The sequence below is a fragment of the Athene noctua genome, chromosome 3, assembly GCF_965140245.1.
Source record: "Athene noctua chromosome 3, bAthNoc1.hap1.1, whole genome shotgun sequence".
NCBI lineage: Eukaryota > Metazoa > Chordata > Aves > Strigiformes > Strigidae > Athene > Athene noctua.
Window position 1 is genome coordinate 88,677,362 of NC_134039.1, and position 19,658 is coordinate 88,697,019.

Sequence of the window (19,658 nt, forward strand, 5' to 3'; positions counted from 1 at the left end):
GGGGGGGGAGCAGTGTCGTCGCCTCGGCGGGGGGGGGGGGGGGGAAGCAGTGTCGTCGCCTCGGCGGGGGAGGGGGGGGGAGCAGTGTCGTCGCCTCGGCGGGGGAGGGGGGGGGGAGCAGTGTCGTCGCCTCGGCGGGGGAGGGGGGGGGGGAGCAGTGTCGTCGCCTCGGCGGGGGAGGGGGGGGAGCAGTGTCGTCGCCTCGGCGGGGGAGGGGGGGGGAGCAGTGTCGTCGCCTCGGCGGGGGGGGGGGGGGGAGAGCAGTGTCGTCGCCTCTGTGTCTGTGTGTGGGGGGGGAGCAGTGTCGTCGCCTGGTGGGGGGAAGTGGGGTGGTGTCATCACCTGGCGGGGGGAGTGTCGTCAACGGCGGGGGGTGGGGGAGCGGAGCTTCCTCAGGACCGGTGAGAGGGGACTGGAGCTGCCTGAGGAGGGACGGCCATCGCCTCAGGGGCGGTGGAGGGTCCAAGCCTCGCTGAACGCGGCCAGGAGCCCGGAGGAGAAAAGCGCCCGTCGTAGACATCCCTGCAGGAAGTGCTGGAGCATGGACTGGGTGAGGAAAGCCAATCTGTGAGTCTTTTTCGCAAGGAGGGGGGATGGTGGTGTTCGGGTGGTGCTGTGGCCAGCTCTCGCCGGGGACCAGCATCGCTCTCGGACCTGACGGCATCCTCCTGCCCTTGCAGCAGGCGGCGGAGCGGCGTGGAGGTCTCCGTCCTGTACCGCTGCAGGCCAAGAGGGAGTGGGACGAGGCGCGGAGGAAGTCTGGGCAGCAAGAGGAGGAAGGAGAAGGGCGCTCTGGGCAAAGGGACCTCCCTGTCACCGGGGCTGTGGTCGCACCAGCGTGTCGCCAGGACCTTTGGTGCCCTGGCCGGCTTTGTGCCGGGTGACCCCCCTGTAAGCAGGGCTCGGGTCTTTGGGTTTTTGCTGGCCTTTTGCCATGTCACCCCGTGGTCAGGCTGCCGGGCAGGTGGCAACCCTCTAAGGGGGGTGAGCGGCGCCGTCTCTGCGGCCGGGGCGGGAAGCGGAGCTCCTGAAGCGCGCCGTGGTGGTGAGCCGCAGCCAGGCCGGCCGGCCTGTAACTTGGGCGCGGGGGGGGGGCCTGGCAGCGGGGCCGGGGCCTCTGCTCTGTCCTCCGGGTGGGGGAGCTGGCGCCTGGCTGCGCCTTCCTTCCGAGCACCAGCTCCTCGAGAAGCAAGACAAGGCATCGTGAAGGAGCTGCGAGGCCGGAGCGAGGGAGAGGAGGAGCGGCGGGCTGAAGAGAGGGCTGGGGGGAGAGGCGGGAGCTCAGGGCAAAGGGGCCTCCCCACGGCACCGTTGCCGGCACCTTTGGTGTCCTGGCTGGCGCTGCGCCGGGTGACCTCCCTGTAAGCAGGGCTCGGGTCTCTGGCCTTTTGCCCCCTTGCCCCGACGGTTTGGCTGCCCGGAGAGAGGGGTGACCCTGTAAGGAGAGAGCGGCACCGTCCCCGCACCGAGGGGCAAATGGGGCTCTCTGGCCCCCAAGCCCGCCCTGTAGGCAGGGGAGGGCTGTTTCCCCGGCCCTGGCGGCTTTCTGCCTGCTGGCGGCCTGGCCAGCGTGACCCCCTGGAGTCGGGGCGCGTCGCGGCACTTGTCCCTTGGTCCCCCGCGAAGCCCCGTGGCACGTTGAGTCCCTCTGGGCTCCGTGCGTCCGGGGGGACAGGTCCGAGGCTCTGCTCTCTTGCTCGCGGGAGGGGACGGCTCCCCAGACATTGGCTGCACAGAGCTCGCTCTCTCTCCTGGGAAGTTTTCTTTCCCCCTGTCCGTGTCCGTGTGCCTGCCTGTGTCCGCGTCGGTGCGAGTGAGCGAGTGAAGGAGCTTCTTGTTTAGGCCCCTGTTGAAATCGCTGCAGCGTACTTAGCTTAAACTTCCCGGGAGGGAAAGAGGGGCTCTGTGCAGCAACAGGGGGTCGGTCCCCGCTGAGCCCGCGAGCGGAGGGCGAGTCCCGGCTGGCCCCTCCTTTCCAAGGACGGAGCCAAGCCGCGCGGTCGTAGCACGGCCGACGCGTGACCCGCCCGCTCTCTGGGCCTGGGTGGCTGCCTGTCCTGCTGGCGACCTGCCAGCGTGCCGGCCCCGTACTCGGGGCGAGTGCCACGAGCCGTGGAGCCCTCTGACCCGACGGCCCTGTAAGCAGGGTTGTGCCCGTCCCCCGCCCTCGGCAGGAGGAGCGGGTAGCGAGCGGGCGTCTGCGGCCCCCGGCCTTCGAGGGCAAAGGCTCGGCAGTTGTGTCCCCTTCACCGAGAACCGCGGTAGCCTCTAGAAACGCAGGGAACGGCCCTGAGCCAAGTACCTGCCCCAGAGTCCTCGAGACCCTCCCAGAGTTGCCCAGGACGCTCTTGTCCCACAGCAGCCGTGGTGACAGGGAGGGCCCTTTGCCCGCAGCCCCTTTCTCTTTCCCCAGTTTCAGCGTGCCGCTCCTCCTCTCGCTTGCCCTCGCCTCGTAGTTTCTTCCGCAGGCCACGGATGCCTCTTCCTTCTTCCTTCTCCGGCAGCAGGTGCCTGGAAGGACGGCGCGGTCGGGCGCCAGCTCCTCTGCCTGGACGACGGGGAAGCTGGCCGCCTGAGGGACCTTCCCTCAGCGTGCTCTGGCCCCCGGCCCTCCCTCCTCCCTCCTGCCCCCTGCCCCGGCCTGAGCCGCCTCAGGCCCCATTTTCTCACCTGGTGGTGCCCGGCGGCCTGGGGGCTTAAAGCATAGAGGGAGAGGGGACAGGGGTACGGCAGGGCAGGGGGAGATTTAGGGGGACAGGCAGCACGGGTGGGCCTCAGCCGCCAGCCCCTTGCAACCAGCTGCTCCGCAGTGACGCGGCAGCTTCTCCCAAGCGATGAGGAACCCCCCTCGGGAAGTTCTGCTTCCCCAGCCCCCAGAACCTCTTGGGAAAGGGCCGCTGCTGCCGATTCACCTGCCTTCAGGGCAGACAGCGCCCAGCACTCTCGATAGTGCTTGGCTGGCGCCTTGTGTGGGGCGGCGGCCCTGTTAGCGGGGTGCGGGTCAGGGCGCCCCTGTAGCGGAGAGGAGGGGCCTCGTGGGCCTTTGGGACCGGGGCTGCCCTGTAAGTCGGGGCCTGGCCCGTGCCCTGCAGTCCCGGGCACTTTGCAGTCCCGGCAGCGGCTCGAGCCCCCTGTAAGCAGGGGCGCAGCCTCGGTGGCCGCCGTTTTGCATGCCCAGCTCCATTTGCCCAGAGTGCCCGACTCCGAGCCCAGCTCCAGCGCCCGCCGCGACTCCACGTGTGGCAGCACCGGAGCACCGATTGGGTAAGAAAAGCCGATCTGTGAGGGTTTTTTTTGGGGGGGGGGTATAGAGGAATAGTGGTGTGGGAGGGCGGCCAGGGTTCGGGTGGTGCCGTGTCAGGCTCTCGCCGGGGACCGTCGTCCCTCTCAGGCCTGACGGCACCCTCCTGCTCTTGCAGCACTTGGTGGTGGAGAAGGGAGAGACATCCACCGCATGCGGAAGGCCGTGCAAGGCAAGGGTTAGCAGGAGGAGCAGCGAAGGAAGTCTGGGCAGCAAGCGGAAGAAAGAGAAGCGCGCTCTGGGCAAAGCGCCGCTGTGAGGGGCAGAGCGGCCGCCTGAGGGAAAGGGGAGCGCAAGTCGGCGCTGCCTCAGCAAGAAATGGATCGACTCGGGGCCGAGGGATTGGAGCCACCTTGGCAGGGGATCAAAGCTGCTGCAGGGTGGGGCGCCAGTGCCGTCGCCTAGGAGGGGCAGCAGACCTGCGTCAGGGCGCATGGGGGGGGACTGGAGCTGCATGAGGAGGGACCGCCATCACCTCAGGGGCTGAGGAGGGTCCAGGCCCTGACGGACGCTGCCAGGAGCCGCCGGACGCTGCCAGGAGCCCATTGCAGATGAGAGCCTGTCACGGTCCCTGCACGAAGCACTGGAGCACCGACTGGGTGAGGAAAGCCGATCTGCGAGGTTTTTTCGCGGGGTGGGTGGTGGGAGGGCGGCCGGGGTTCGGGTGGTGCTGTGGCCAGCTCTCGCCGGGGACCAGCATCGCTCTCGGACCTGACGGCATCCTCCTGCCCTTGCAGCAGGCGGCGGAGCAGCGTGGAGGTCTCCGTCCTGTACCGCTGCAGGCCAAGAGCGGAGGAAGTCTGGGCAGCAAGAGGAGGCAGGAGAAGGGCGCTCTGGGCAAAGGGACCTCCCCGTCACCGGGGCTGTGGTCGCACCAGCGTGTCGCCAGGACCTTCGGTGCCCTGGCCGGCTTTGTGCCGGGTGACCCCCCTGTAAGCAGGGCTCGGGTCTTTGGGTTTTTGCCGGCCTTTTGCCACGTCACCCCGTGGTCAGGCTGCCGGGCAGGTGGCAACCCTCTAAGGGGGGCGAGCGGCGCCGTCTCTGCGGCCGGGGCGGGAAGCGGAGCTCCTAAAGCGCGCCGTGGTGGTGAGCCGCAGCCAGGCCGGCCGGCCTGTAACTTGGGCACGGGGGGGGGCCTGGCAGCGGGGCCGGGGTCTCTGCTCTGTCCTCCGGGTGGGGGAGGTGGCGCCTGGCAGCGCCTTCCTTCCGAGCACCAGCTCCTCGAGAAGCAAGACAAGGCATCGTGAAGGAGCTGCGAGGCCAGAGCGAGGGAGAGGAGGAGCGGCGGGCTGAAGAGAGGGCTGGGGGGAGAGGCGGGAGCTCAGGGCAAAGGGGCCTCCCCACGGCACCGTTGCCGGCACCTTTGGTGTCCTGGCCGGCGCTGCGCCGGGTGACCTCCCTGTAAGCAGGGCTCGGGTCTCTGGCCTTTTGCCCCCTTGCCCCGACGGTTTGGCTGCCCGGAGAGAGGGGCGACCCTGTAAGGAGAGAGCGGCACCGTCCCCGCACCGAGGGGCAAATGGGGCTCTCTGGCCCCCAAGCCCGCCCTGTAGGCAGGGGAGGGCTGTTTCCCCGGCCCTGGCGGCCTTCTGCCTGCTGGCGGCCTGGCCAGCGTGACCCCCTGGAGTCGGGGCGCGTCGCGGCACTTGTCCCTTGGTCCCCCGCGAAGGCCCGTGGCACGTTGAGTCCCTCTGGGCTCCGTGCGTCCGGGGGGGCAGGTCCGAGGCTCTGCTCTCTTGCTCGCGGGAGGGGACGGCTCCCCAGACATTGGCTGCACAGAGCTCGCTCTCTCTCCTGGGAAGTTTTCTTTCCCCCTGTCCGTGTCCGTGTGCCTGCCTGTGTCCGCGTCGGTGCGAGTGAGCGAGTGAAGGAGCTTCTTGTTTAGGCCCCTGTTGAAATCGCTGCAGCGTACTTAGCTTAAACTTCCCGGGAGGGAAAGAGGGGCTCTGTGCAGCAACAGGGGGTCGGTCCCCGCTGAGCCCGCGAGCGGAGGGCGAGTCCCGGCTGGCCCCTCCTTTCCAAGGACGGAGCCAAGCCGCGCGGTCGTAGCACGGCCGACGCGTGACCCGCCCGCTCTCTGGGCCTGGGTGGCTGCCTGTCCTGCTGGCGACCTGCCAGCGTGCCGGCCCCGTACTCGGGGCGAGTGCCACGAGCCGTGGAGCCCTCTGACCCGACGGCCCTGTAAGCAGGGTTGTGCCCGTCCCCCGCCCTCGGCAGGAGGAGCGGGTAGCGAGCGGGCGTCTGCGGCCCCCGGCCTTCGAGGGCAAAGGCTCGGCAGTTGTGTCCCCTTCACCGAGAACCGCGGTAGCCTCTAGAAACGCAGGGAACGGCCCTGAGCCAAGTACCTGCCCCAGAGTCCTCGAGACCCTCCCAAAAGCGCCCAGGATGCTCTTGTCCCACAGCAGCCGTGGTGACAGGGAGGGCCCTTTGCCCGCAGCCCCTTTCTCTTTCCCCGGTTTCAGCGTGCCGCTCCTCCTCTCGCTTGCCCTCGCCTCGTAGTTTCTTCCGCAGGCCACGGATGCTTCTTCCTTCTCCGGGAGCAGGTGCCTGGAAGGACGGCGCGGTCGGGCGCCAGCTCCTCTGCCTGGACGACGGGGAAGCCGGCCGCCTGAGGGACCTTCCCTCAGCGTGCTCTGGCCCCCGGCCCTCCCTCCTCCCTCCTGCCCCCTGCCCCGGCCTGAGCCGCCTCAGGCCCCATTTTCTCACCTGGTGGTGCCCGGCGGCCTGGGGGCTTAAAGCATAGAGGGAGAGGGGACAGGGGTACGGCAGGGCAGGGGGAGATTTAGGGGGACAGGCAGCACGGGTGGGCCTCAGCCACCAGCCCCTTGCAACCAGCTGCTCCGCAGTGACGCGGCAGCTTCTCCCAAGCGATGAGGAACCCCCCTCGGGAAGTTCTGCTTCCCCAGCCCCCAGAACCTCTTGGGAAAGGGCCGCTGCTGCCGATTCACCTGCCTTCAGGGCAGACAGCGCCCAGCACTCTCGATAGTGCTTGGCTGGCGCCTTGTGTGGGGCGGCGGCCCTGTTAGCGGGGTGCGGGTCAGGGCGCCCCTGTAGCGGAGAGGAGGGGCCTCGTGGGCCTTTGGGACCGGGGCTGCCCTGTAAGTCGGGGCCTGGCCCGTGCCCTGCAGTCCCGGGCACTTTGCAGTCCCGGCAGCGGCTCGAGCCCCCTGTAAGCAGGGGCGCAGCCTCGGTGGCCGCCGCTCTGCATGCCCAGCTCCGTTTGCCCAGAGTGCCCGACTCCGAGCCCAGCTCCAGCGCCCGCCGCGACTCCACGTGTGGCAGCACCGGAGCACCGATTGGGTAAGAAAAGCCGATCTGTGAGGTTTTTTCGGGGGGGCGGGGGTATAGGGCTGTGTGAGGGCGGCCGGTGTTCAGGTGGTGCTGTGGCCAGCTCTCACCCAGGACCGTCGTCGCTCTCAGACCTGATGGCATTCTCCTGCTCTTGCAGCAGTTGTTCGTGGAGAAGAAGGGAGAGACATCCACCGCGTGCAGAAGGACCTTCGAGGCAAGAGCGAGCGGGAGGAGTAGCGGCAGCGGTCCGCCAAAGAGGCGAGAGAAAGCCTTCCTGGGCAGGGGATCTCCCTGTCACCTGGGCTGTGGTCGCCTCAAGCATCCCTGCCCCTTTGGGGATGTTTTCTTTGCCTCGTGAGCAAGTACTCGGCTCTTGGTAGTTCTCCAGTTTTAGAACCTGCTCCCATTCCACCTGACGATGACCCAACTTCCTGAAGTTTTCTCAAAACTCCTTTCTGTACTTGGATGTGGCTGCACCAGCCGTGGGGAGCGGGAGGGCTCTGCAGCCACCCGCAGCGCCCTTTGAGGCTGCGTGGGATGCCGGGGGAAGAGCAGTCGGGAGCAGGGTTTTGGAGGTGGATTCCCCTGCTCTGAGTGCTTCTCTTTCCGCACCTGTACGGGGAAGGAAGCGGCTGGATCTCAGCCTCTGGAGGAGCACGTTCCTCTTCCCTGCCCCAAAAGGGCGTTTGTGCCCACCCTTTCCCCATCTGTTCAGTGCCGGGGGTGCTCAATCAGATGCTTTCTCCAACTGCGTGTTCCCCATTTAGCTCCTTTTCTGCCCAACTCGGCTTTAACCGCTGCCTGCCACGTGGCGCTGCGCGTGGGATTTTAACCTTTGGCAGCCGCTGGAATGTTTGCGGCGTGTGTTGGTCCTGGCTGCTTGCAAGGGGACTCTCGGGGTGAAGCGCTAAGGCTTGGACAATAGGGCCAAGCCAGAGTTGACTTGTAGACGAGTCCTGTGTATTTTATAACTGTTAACCATTGTGCTAACAGGTATTTTACTAAGTGATAACCAACCACCTATTCCGATGTAAAAAGTGGAAGTATTGAAGCCTGAACAACAGGCCCTGAGCCGAAGCTGCTCACTCAGTATGTCATCGTTAGTGAAAGAGGTGTGGAAGACGTGGCTCTCTTGAATGTACATTTATCTTTCTTTGTGTGGGGATGAAATAACCGGGTCGTGGAGACCGTAGTCTGGCCCTGTGGCCTGACGTGAGCCCTTGCACCTAGTCTGCCTGGGTAAGCAGAGGAGCTCCCTTAGCTTCTCCCCTGAGCCCTGGCCAGGCTCCGGGGGAATCTAATGTGAGATTGAAACCAGATATTTCCGCTCCAAACCAAGGTGCCAGCTCTTCTGGCTTGCCGATTTTGGGGTATAGAAGGGTGGACCCGCTCACAGCGACTTTGGAGGCCTCACCTACGGGTGGACGCACCGCGTAGGGTTTCCCACTTGCCGGGAAAGGCTCTGCAAACCCTCGCTGTAACCGGGGCTGCCTGCGGGTCTGGGTGATGGCAACGGGTGCAGGTGCTGAGGGATCTTTTTTAATCGCTGTTCCCTCTCTCTCAGGCAGTCAGGATTTGATGCGTTACCCTGTATTTTCCTATCTGTGTGAGTGCACTCTTCCGTCTTTCCTGACTGCGTGTTTTCCATATTCTTCTGTTATTTAGTTATTTCTAATAAAATACGCCTGCTCCTTTCACTCCGGTGTCTGAGTTGAATTGATATCCCTAATCAGCAAAACGGGGGGAGATGAGGTGGCGCTTTCCAGAGCCGAGGTCGGTGTCGGTTTGGCTTTGGGCTGAGCTGTAGCCGCCGCGGCGCTAGTTCCTGGCAAGGGGACGGACGGGGGAACTGTCGGGGCCAGAGCTGCCGTAAATATAATCAGACAGCTTGCTCGGGTTCTCCAGCTCCTAGCGTACGCTCCAGAAGAGCGGCTGAACGCGGGCAGAAATGTTCCTGGATTTATCTGGGTTTTTTTAAAAAACTATTTCTGCTATCACCAGGATTTGAAAAACTAAATTGGATAAATGTGAGTTTAGGAAAAATATCTAACAATACGTGTGCTTTTAATAGTTACTGTACTGGTCTCCCAGGGACCGAAGTTACGCTGTTTCGTCCTTAAAACAACTCTGCGCTCCCGTGTCGCGTTGTCACAGGCTTTCCTCCCCCTTCCACCCGTCCAAAGAGCCCTGAGGCTGCTCTGACCGACACTTCGGTCACCCCGCTGAGTTCTGGGTCACAAGGCGAGACTGCGCTGCCCTGCGCTGCGGCCGTGCCGGAGCTCCTCCCTCTCCGGGGGGTTATAAGATTTGGCAGCGTCGGTCCCGTCGGCCCGCGCACCGGAGCGGTCTCGCCCAGCGGCTGCTCCCGCTGCCCGGGGAAGGTTCCCCCGGCGGGGAGAGGCGACCTGCGGCGTGCGGCTGCGCCGGGCGGCCCCCGGAGTGCGCGTGCGCGGCGGCGGCCCCGCGACCGGAGGACCGGCGGCCCATAGAGCGCGAGCTCGGAGGAGTGACGGGCATCTCCGGCGTTTATTAACGGTGCTGGTCGCTATAGTTACCGGGGGGGGGGGGGAGCGTGGGCCGGGCCGGAGGAGCCGCAGGGGCGGGCAGGGAGGCTGCAGGCAGCGACCCCTCCCTGTCCGGGGCCGGTGCTGGAGGAGGAGCCGGTGCGAGCCGAGGCAGGAGCGGGGCCGGGCGGCTGCGGGGAAAGGTGCGGCGGGACCGGGGGCGGAGGCCGCTCCGCGTCGGGGCCGGGCGGCGGCGGCGCTGCCCGGAGCCGCGCGGGGCTGCGCTCGGCCGGGCTTCCGGGTGCGCGGGCGGCGCGGCGGGAGCCGTAGTCACGTGCAGGGGGCTTCCGGTCGGCCATGTTGGCTCCCCGGGGCACGCCGGGAGCTGCAGTTTCTGCGCTCTCGGTTCCCCGCAGCCGCGGCGCTGGCGGGCGCGCGCGGCACGGCACAGCCCTCGGTACCGGCGCGGCCCGAGACGCGGTTTTGTGGCGGTTTCCCGCGGGCTGCCCGCGGCTCCCCGAGACGCGGTGTGCCCCCCGGCCCGGGGGTGCGCATGCGCGGCCGCGGCGTCTCCCGGGAGTGCGCGTGCGCGGCGGAGGTGAGCGTTGGGGCTGCGGCCGGGCCGGTCCGCGGCAATAAGGGTCCCTGCCGCCTCCGTGCCCCCTCCCGAGGCCGCGCTGGGGCCGCGCGTGTCCGTTCCTGCCCCGGGGATGCCGCCGGCTGCGCCCAGCTCGGGCTGGCGTGGGGTGTCTCTGCCCGGCCTGGCGCTTCTCACGGCTCGGGGGCCAGAAGGGACGGGCGGAGCCGAGCCTTCCCGGCCGTGGGCAGCGGGGCGGGAGCCGCCGCGGCTGGAGCTGGAGGGGCCGGAGAAAGGGAAGGAAGGAGAACGTCAAGGGCATGTGGGCAGCAGCCGCCTCGCCCTGCAGGGGGAGAGCGCCTGCCTCTCCGGGTGAGCGAGGAGCCCTCTGCACAGTCCGCAGCGGGCCGGACCCAGGCGCGGAACGGCCGCGGAGCGAGCGAGCGAGCGAGGCTGCGTGTGTCGGAAGCCACGTCTTGTAAGAGCCGAGAGACACCCGCGTATTCTTTTAGGGGGAGGTCAGCCGGGCGAGTGGAGTTTCAGAAGAAGAGGAGGGGCAGGAGGAAGGAAGGAGAAAGAAGCATCTGACCTGTCCAGTTCTCCCGGCAGTGCCGGGAGCGAGAGCCGCGGTGAGTCCCGGGCCCTCGGGGCCCTGTCGCCCCCCTTGTATGTCCCAGTCCCTTCCCGCCCTTCTCTTTCCCATGCTGTGATTTTTTTTTTCTTCTTCTCTATATCTTTTCTTTCTTTTCTTCTGCCTTGCTCCCCCTTCCTCTCTCACTTTCTCTCTCTTGTCTTGCTGCTCCCTTTTCTTTTTCTGTCTGCACTTCTGACTGCTTGTTCTGTACCTTTTGCATCACTCCTCAGTCCATTTCTCTCTCGATCCTTCCGTTCTGCTCCTCACTTCTCGGTTTCTCTCTCTTTCCTCTGTCCTACTCCTGCACGTAGTGTGTGATTGAATGAGGTTCTGTGTCTAGCAGGCCTCATCTCGTAAGAGCTGTGAGACACCTACATCTTCTCATAAGTGGAGGACAGCCAGGCACCTGGAGCTGTAGAAGAGGAAGGGAGAAGGCAAACAGAAGGAGGAGTCTGACCTGTCAAATTCTCCTGGCAGCGCGGAGAACTGCAGTAAGTCCCGAGCTCTTGGGCCCCTCTCATCCCTCTTGTGTGGCCTGGTCCCTCCCTGTCTTTCTCCTAGACTCCTCTCTTTCTGGTGCTGCTCAACTTTTTTTGCTCACCTGTATCTTCCGTCTTGCTTGGAGCATCTCCCTGTCCCCATCTTGTAGGTCTTCCCTTTCTCTGCCCTGTACCCTGCCGCTCTTGTTGCCTTTCTCCATCCCTCTCTGTCCAGCTCCCTGTTCCTATTGATGCCCCTTTCTTCTTCCTGCACCCGCTGCTATTCCCTGCGATCTCCATCTCTCTCTTTCCTGCTCCCTGTCCCCCGTTTTTCATTCCTACCTCCGTCCCTCATAGACTGTCTGGCCTTTTTCCTCGGTGTCTTTCTCTCTGGCTGACTCCCTTCTGCTGTTTTTCATTTCCTCCCTATCCATCTTGTTGCCCATCGCTCTTTTGTCTTCTCTCTCTCCATGTGTCGCTGTCTGTCTTCCAGTCACTGGTCTTTAATTCCTCCCTCTTCCCTGTAGCTTGCTGCTATTTTTTTTTTCCCTGTTCTCCATCATGCTCTGTCGGGTGCCCTGTCCCTGTTTATCAATTCCTCCCTCTGCCCTGCGGTCTGTCTCTTTTCACCATTTAATTTTTGCCTCGCTCTCTCTCTGTCTGGCTCCTTGTGCCGGGTTTGCGAATTCCTTCCTCTGTGCCCCGTACCCCCTGTGATCTTTGCTGCTTTGTGGCCTGTTTCTGGCTGGCGCTCTGTTACTATTCAGTAATTCCTCTCTCGATGCCTTGTCGTCTATTGCTTTTGTCTTTTCTCCATCTCTCTGTCTCTGTTTCCCCTGTTTTAGAATACACCCCCCCACCCCCACCCCCCTTCTTTCTGTATGCATCAGGATTAGTTTTTGGCTCCAGGTCTCTTTTTTTCTGTGTCTCTGTCCCTGTTTCCTAATTCTTCCTTCTCTGCCCTGTCACATGTAGCGATGTGATTTGTTTTGTGTTCCTTCCCATGGTTTGCTGTCCTGACTCCCCATCGTTGTTGCTTTTTCCTCCCTCTGTGCCCTGTTCTCTGGAGCTTTTTGGTCTTTCTTCCATCTTGCTTGGTCTAGCTCCCTGCTCCCCCCCTTTTTTTTTTTCCCCCTCCATGTCTGTTGTGCCACCCATCCCAGCTTTTTTTTTTCTGCATCTCTATGCTGCTCCTCGTCCTTCTTTGTTGGTTTCTGTCCTGCTCCTCCTCCTTCTTTCTGCTGCCTGTTTTCTTCTCTCCCTGCTGCTTTTTTTTCTGCATATCCACGCTGGGTTCCCTGTCCCCATCCTCTCACCGCCCCATTGCTCATCTCTTGTTTTCTCTCTACCCCTGTACTAGTCAGCTAGCTGCCACCTTTCTTCTGTCTTCTTGTGTCCTGCATCTTTCTCCTCATGTTTGGCAGTTTCCAGCTCTGCCCTGCAGCTTGTTGCTCCAGGAACCGACTGACTGTTCCCGGCTGGACTGAGGAGCGTGGCTCCGGGAACAAGCGCCAAGGTGTGCCAGGGGCAGGGGCAGCATTAGGGGCCCTGAGCCCCGGAGCAGACTCACTCCCTTCTGGGACTTGTTCTGTGTGTGACTGAATAAACACTTGCTGGCTGCCGGCTGCCTTTTGTGCTTCCTTTGCCCCAGGTGAGGGGCTGGGAGGGGTGATGATGCTCTGTGGGGGTGGGTGATGGCCTCCAGCTGTGGGCTGGGGCTGGAGGGGCCCCAGGTGTGGGCAGTGAGGCTGATGGCAGCGGCCCCTCCCTGTAAAGGGCTTGCTCCGGGTGGAGGGGCGGGTGCTGCTGTTAAGAGCAAGGCAGCCGTCGGAGGGGTCGGTGTCAACCAAGGGAGGAGCAGAGCAGTCGCTGAGCATTGCTGGGCCCTGGCTGCACCGAGGGAGAAGGTGAGTGGAGCCGTGCCATCAGCTGGCAGCTCCTGGGGAGGATGGCGGTGCCTGCAGGGTGGCAGTGTTGGAGGTGGTGGCAGGGGCTGCCCCGAGCCGGTGGTGAGGCTTCTGGGTGCATTGGTGGGGGTTCGGAGGGGTGAGCAACGGTGTTGCTGCAGGGTCAGAAAGCAGAGAAAACTGCCTCTCGCAACCCAGCGGGAGCTGTGGTCCTGGCGTGTGGGGTTTCTGGCCAGCCGCGTTGGTTCCCTGGGTCACGCTGGGATGCGGTGTCTTACAGCGCTTGGCGTGCAGGCGGCCGTGCCACGTTGGCCAGCGCGTGCCAGGAGCTGTAGGTTCTGCAGACTCGGCTGCCAGGCAGCTGCACCGCTCGTGGGCGCCCGTAGCGCGGCGCAGTCCTCGCTACCGCCGCGGCCCCTGTGGCGCAGCACGAGGGATAGTTTTGTTGCCGCTTTCACGTGGATTCCCGGGGGCTTCCAGCTGCTCCCCACCAAGCGTCGTGCCCGTTCCTCGAGAGCGTGTGCGCAGTGACGTGCCGCTCGGCCGCCGCTCGCGCGGGGGGTGGCGCTCGCCCGCGCTAACCGCCGCTGCCTGGCAAACGCCACACGGTGCTGTCGGTGGGCGACACAGAGGTGGCCCCGTGCCCCACGCTGCCGCCCGCCAGCAACGTCAGTGCGATGCTCTGATGCCCGTGGGGGGGTGCGGCCACGCTCGGTGCCCCCTCCTGGTAAGGAAATGCTGCCGCCGCCCCACGTCACGCTGCCGGCGGGCGCTCGGTGCGCGAAGGGCAGGACTGCAGCGCCGGCCCCGCACAGGTGTGCGGCACCGCCAGAGCCGCCTTCCTGCTGCCGCAGCGTGAGGCTTGCTGGGCGTGATTCCTGGGGGTGGGCGAGGGCCGAGGCCGGCCCGCCCCTTTGGCAGGTGTGGGGGCCCCTCCTGCCCGCTGGCCACACGGCAGCGGTGGGGCAGGAAGCTTCACACCGCCTGCTGTGTCAGGCCTCGGCTCTCCTGGAGGTGATCCGGGCCGGGGGAGCCCCAGGGAGTTACCCGAGAGCTGGGACAAAGGCAGAGGGGAAGAAGATGGGTGTCCCCCGGGGGTTGGTGCCGGGTGCCTCCCCAGCTTGCCAGAGCTCCCCTTGAGCTGGCACTGGCCTCGCCCGCACCGTGTCCTGGCCCCAGGTCTCGCACCTCACCCTGAAGCCCGTCCCGTAGCCCCAGGTCACCCCCGAGCCCCGCGGGGATGGCGGCAAGCCGGCCCTTGGCGCCTCCGCAGGAGCCCCTGTGGAAGGGGGGCTCCGGCCAGGGGCGATCTACGGTAATAACGGCAGTCGCTTCACCTTCTCCCAGAGGCCTCACCGGGGCCGCGCTTGCCTGTTCCTTCCCTGGGGATGCTGTCGACTGGACCCACTTCAGAACTGTGTGGGGTTCTCTGCCTGCCCTTGTGCTCCTCGCAGCAGAGAGGTGAGAAGGGACAGGCCCCTGGGACGTTTTCTGGCTGTGGACAGGAGCTGTCACAGCTGAAGCTGGAGAGGCCTGAGAAAGGGAAAGAAGAAAATCAAGGGCATGTGGGCAGCAGCTGCCTTCCACTGCAGGAAGAGAGAGCCTGCCTCTCTGGGCGAGGCAGGAGCCCTCTGTACAGTCCGCAGCGGGCCGGACCGCCAGCGTGCGATCAGGGTCCGTGCGCGTCACCCAGAGCGCGGTACGGCAGCGCAGCGTGCGAGCGAGGCCACACGTGCAGGAAGCTGCGTTTTGTAAGAGCCGAGAGACACCCGCGTGTTCTTTGAGGTGGAGGGCAGCTGAGCGACTGCACCTCCAGAAAAGGAAGGGAGGAGAGAAGGAGAAAGAAGGGTCTGAATCGGCAAATTTTTCCTGGCAGCGCTGAGAGCGACAGCTGCGGTGAGTCGCGGACCCTCGGGCCCTGTTGCCCCTCTTGGACGTTTTGGGCTGTCCCCTGGCCCCCTCTCTATCCCATGCTGCTATGATTTTTGTTGTTTTTTTCTTCCCTGTACTTCTGCTCTCGTTCGTTCCTGCTCCCACTCCCTCTTGTGTCTTCTTCTAGCTCTCCCTTTTTCTTTCTTCCAGATGCTTGGTCCTGCTCTCTCTCCTTCCTTTGTTTCATCCTCCCTTTCTCTCCTGTAACCTAACGCTGTTATTTTCCTTGTTCAGTTCTTGTTTCAGATCGGCTTTGGGGTCTCTTTTTGCCCACAGCTTTCTCTGGCCAGTTCCCAGGCATTGTTATCCTCGGCGAGCCTGTCTGCCGCTCCATGTGCCTGCCTGCCCATTTCCCTCCCTCCTGGTAATCCCGCCTCTACGCTGTGCCCGAGCTCAGGCCGCCCCTGCTCCTGTATCTCGGCTTTCGGCACGCCCCCGGCGCTTTCGGCACGCCCCCGGCGCTTTCGGCACGCCCCCGGCGCTTTCGGCACGCCCCCGGCGCTTTCGGCACGCCCCCGGCGCTTTCGGCACGCCCCCGGCGCTTTCGGCACGCCCCCGGCGCTTTCGGCACGCCCCCGGCGCTTTCGGCACGCCCCCGGCGCTTTCGGCACGCCCCCGGCGCTTTCGGCACGCCCCCGGCGCTTTCGGCACGCCCCCGGCGCTTTCGGCACGCCCCCGGCGCTTTCGGCACGCCCCCGGCGCTTTCGGCACGCCCCCGGCGCTTTCGGCACGCCCCCGGCGCTTTCGGCACGCCCCCGGCGCTTTCGGCACGCCCCCGGCGCTTTCGGCACGCCCCCGGCGCTTTCGGCACGCCCCCGGCGCTTTCGGCACGCCCCCGGCGCTTTCGGCACGCCCCCGGCGCTTTCGGCACGCCCCCGGCGCTTTCGGCACGCCCCCGGCGCTTTCGGCACGCCCCCGGCGCTTTCGGCACGCCCCCGGCGCTTTCGGCACGCCCCCGGCGCTTTCGGCACGCCCCCGGCGCTTTCGGCACGCCCCCGGCGCTTTCGGCACGCCCCCGGCGCTTTCGGCACGCCCCCGACGCTTTCGGCACGCCCCCGACGCTTTCGGCACGCCCCCGACGCTTTCGGCACGCCCCCGACGCTTTCGGCACGCCCCCGACGCTTTCGGCACGCCCCCGACGCTTTCGGCACGCCCCCGACGCTTTCGGCACGCCCCCGACGCTTTCGGCGGGCGGGAACGCCGCGCGCCGACGTGAGGGGCGGAGCTTTCGCCTGAGGCGAAGGGCGGGAACGGCGCGCGCAGCAGTGAGGCGCCGCGCGGCCGCCTGAGAGGAGCGGGAGCGGCGCCCCCGGAAAAGGCTGCTCGGCGATCGGCGCCGCCTCGGCGGGGACCTCATCGGCTCGGCTCGGCTCGGGGCGGGCGGGGGTGGACCCGAGTCGCCTGTGCGGGGGCGAGCGCCATTGTCTGAGGGGCTCAGGAGAGTCCTGGACCCGCCAGGCGCGGCAAGGTGCCTGGAGCAGACGAGTGCCCGGCGCGGTCGTCCCTGCAGGAAGTGCTGGAGCAGCGGCTCTGGTGAGAAAAGCCGATCTGTGAGGTTTTTTTCGGGGGGGAAGGGGGGGTTGGAGGGCGGCCGGGGTTCGGGTGGTGCTGTGGGCACTTCTCGCCGGGGACCGGCGTCCTTCTCAGACCTGACGGCACACTCCTGCCCTTGCAGCAGCTGGTGGCGGAGAAGGGAGAGATGTCCACTGCGTGTGGAAGGACCTGCGAGGCAAGAGCGAGCGGGAGGAGCAGCGGAGGAAGTCTGGGCAGCAAGAGGAAAGAGAAGGGCGCTCTGAACAAAGCGCCGCTGTGAGGGGCGGAGCGGTCGCCTGAGGGGGACCTGCCCGGGGAAGGGGCGAGCAGGAGTCGAACCTGCCTGGGGAAGTACCGGATCGACTTGGGAACGGGGGGGGGGGGACGGGACGGGAGCCGCCTTGGAGAGGGGGTCGGTGTCGTCGCCTCGGCGGGGGGGGGGAGCAGTGTCGTCGCCTCGGCGGGGGGGGGGGGGGGGAAGCAGTGTCGTCGCCTCGGCGGGGGAGGGGGGGGGAGCAGTGTCGTCGCCTCGGCGGGGGAGGGGGGGGGGAGCAGTGTCGTCGCCTCGGCGGGGGAGGGGGGGGGGGAGCAGTGTCGTCGCCTCGGCGGGGGAGGGGGGGGAGCAGTGTCGTCGCCTCGGCGGGGGAGGGGGGGGGAGCAGTGTCGTCGCCTCGGCGGGGGGGGGGGGGGAGAGCAGTGTCGTCGCCTCTGTGTCTGTGTGTGGGGGGGGAGCAGTGTCGTCGCCTGGTGGGGGGAAGTGGGGTGGTGTCATCACCCTGGGGGGGGGAGTGTCGTCAACGGCGGGGGGTGGGGGAGCGGAGCTTCCTCAGGACCGGTGAGAGGGGACTGGAGCTGCCTGAGGAGGGACGGCCATCGCCTCAGGGGCGGTGGAGGGTCCAAGCCTCGCTGAACGCGGCCAGGAGCCCGGAGGAGAAAAGCGCCCGTCGTAGACATCCCTGCAGGAAGTGCTGGAGCATGGACTGGGTGAGGAAAGCCAATCTGTGAGTCTTTTTCGCAAGGAGGGGGGATGGTGGTGGTGTTGGGAGGGCGGCCGGGGTTCGGGTGGTGCTGTGGCCAGCTCTCGCCGGGGACCAGCATCGCTCTCGGACCTGACGGCATCCTCCTGCCCTTGCAGCAGGCGGCGGAGCGGCGTGGAGGTCTCCGTCCTGTACCGCTGCAGGCCAAGAGGGAGTGGGACGAGGCGCGGAGGAAGTCTGGGCAGCAAGAGGAGGAAGGAGAAGGGCGCTCTGGGCAAAGGGACCTCCCTGTCACCGGGGCTGTGGTCGCACCAGCGTGTCGCCAGGACCTTTGGTGCCCTGGCCGGCTTTGTGCCGGGTGACCCCCCTGTAAGCAGGGCTCGGGTCTTTGGGTTTTTGCTGGCCTTTTGCCACGTCACCCCGTGGTCAGGCTGCCGGGCAGGTGGCAACCCTCTAAGGGGGGTGAGCGGCGCCGTCTCTGCGGCCGGGGCGGGAAGCGGAGCTCCTGAAGCGCGCCGTGGTGGTGAGCCGCAGCCAGGCCGGCCGGCCTGTAACTTGGGCGCGGGGGGGGGGCCTGGCAGCGGGGCCGGGGCCTCTGCTCTGTCCTCCGGGTGGGGGAGCTGGCGCCTGGCTGCGCCTTCCTTCCGAGCACCAGCTCCTCGAGAAGCAAGACAAGGCATCGTGAAGGAGCTGCGAGGCCGGAGCGAGGGAGAGGAGGAGCGGCGGGCTGAAGAGAGGGCTGGGGGGAGAGGCGGGAGCTCAGGGCAAAGGGGCCTCCCCACGGCACCGTTGCCGGCACCTTTGGTGTCCTGGCTGGCGCTGCGCCGGGTGACCTCCCTGTAAGCAGGGCTCGGGTCTCTGGCCTTTTGCCCCCTTGCCCCGACGGTTTGGCTGCCCGGAGAGAGGGGTGACCCTGTAAGGAGAGAGCGGCACCGTCCCCGCACCGAGGGGCAAATGGGGCTCTCTGGCCCCCAAGCCCGCCCTGTAGGCAGGGGAGGGCTGTTTCCCCGGCCCTGGCGGCTTTCTGCCTGCTGGCGGCCTGGCCAGCGTGACCCCCTGGAGTCGGGGCGCGTCGCGGCACTTGTCCCTTGGTCCCCCGCGAAGCCCCGTGGCACGTTGAGTCCCTCTGGGCTCCGTGCGTCCGGGGGGACAGGTCCGAGGCTCTGCTCTCTTGCTCGCGGGAGGGGACGGCTCCCCAGACATTGGCTGCACAGAGCTCGCTCTCTCTCCTGGGAAGTTTTCTTTCCCCCTGTCCGTGTCCGTGTGCCTGCCTGTGTCCGCGTCGGTGCGAGTGAGCGAGTGAAGGAGCTTCTTGTTTAGGCCCCTGTTGAAATCGCTGCAGCGTACTTAGCTTAAACTTCCCGGGAGGGAAAGAGGGGCTCTGTGCAGCAACAGGGGGTCGGTCCCCGCTGAGCCCGCGAGCGGAGGGCGAGTCCCGGCTGGCCCCTCCTTTCCAAGGACGGAGCCAAGCCGCGCGGTCGTAGCACGGCCGACGCGTGACCCGCCCGCTCTCTGGGCCTGGGTGGCTGCCTGTCCTGCTGGCGACCTGCCAGCGTGCCGGCCCCGTACTCGGGGCGAGTGCCACGAGCCGTGGAGCCCTCTGACCCGACGGCCCTGTAAGCAGGGTTGTGCCCGTCCCCCGCCCTCGGCAGGAGGAGCGGGTAGCGAGCGGGCGTCTGCGGCCCCCGGCCTTCGAGGGCAAAGGCTCGGCAGTTGTGTCCCCTTCACCGAGAACCGCGGTAGCCTCTAGAAACGCAGGGAACGGCCCTGAGCCAAGTACCTGCCCCAGAGTCCTCGAGACCCTCCCAGAGTTGCCCAGGACGCTCTTGTCCCACAGCAGCCGTGGTGACAGGGAGGGCCCTTTGCCCGCAGCCCCTTTCTCTTTCCCCAGTTTCAGCGTGCCGCTCCTCCTCTCGCTTGCCCTCGCCTCGTAGTTTCTTCCGCAGGCCACGGATGCCTCTTCCTTCTTCCTTCTCCGGCAGCAGGTGCCTGGAAGGATGGCGCGGTCGGGCGCCAGCTCCTCTGCCTGGACGACGGGGAAGCTGGCCGCCTGAGGGACCTTCCCTCAGCGTGCTCTGGCCCCCGGCCCTCCCTCCTCCCTCCTGCCCCCTGCCCCGGCCTGAGCCGCCTCAGGCCCCATTTTCTCACCTGGTGGTGCCCGGCGGCCTGGGGGCTTAAAGCATAGAGGGAGAGGGGACAGGGGTACGGCAGGGCAGGGGGAGATTTAGGGGGACAGGCAGCACGGGTGGGCCTCAGCCGCCAGCCCCTTGCAACCAGCTGCTCCGCAGTGACGCGGCAGCTTCTCCCAAGCGATGAGGAACCCCCCTCGGGAAGTTCTGCTTCCCCAGCCCCCAGAACCTCTTGGGAAAGGGCCGCTGCTGCCGATTCACCTGCCTTCAGGGCAGACAGCGCCCAGCACTCTCGATAGTGCTTGGCTGGCGCCTTGTGTGGGGCGGCGGCCCTGTTAGCGGGGTGCGGGTCAGGGCGCCCCTGTAGCGGAGAGGAGGGGCCTCGTGGGCCTTTGGG

At 66.3% G+C, this 19,658-nt stretch overlaps 1 long non-coding RNA gene across 3 annotated transcripts; it reads left to right on the forward strand.

Moving 5' to 3' along the window:
* The first annotated feature begins 9,037 nt into the window (after positions 1 to 9,037).
* On the forward strand, positions 9,038 to 12,380 carry LOC141958779 (uncharacterized). Of its 3 annotated transcripts, none has more exons than XR_012633341.1 (4): positions 9,038 to 9,124; positions 10,183 to 10,299; positions 10,648 to 10,795; positions 12,208 to 12,380. It is a non-coding gene; the product is annotated as an uncharacterized LOC141958779 (long non-coding RNA). The 3 variants fall into 3 exon arrangements; XR_012633342.1 differs by lacking the exon at positions 9,038 to 9,124 and adding an exon at positions 9,670 to 9,691; XR_012633340.1 differs by lacking the exon at positions 9,038 to 9,124 and adding an exon at positions 9,890 to 10,042 and having other exon boundaries at positions 12,208 to 12,379.
* Positions 12,381 to 19,658: the final 7,278 nt, after the last annotated feature.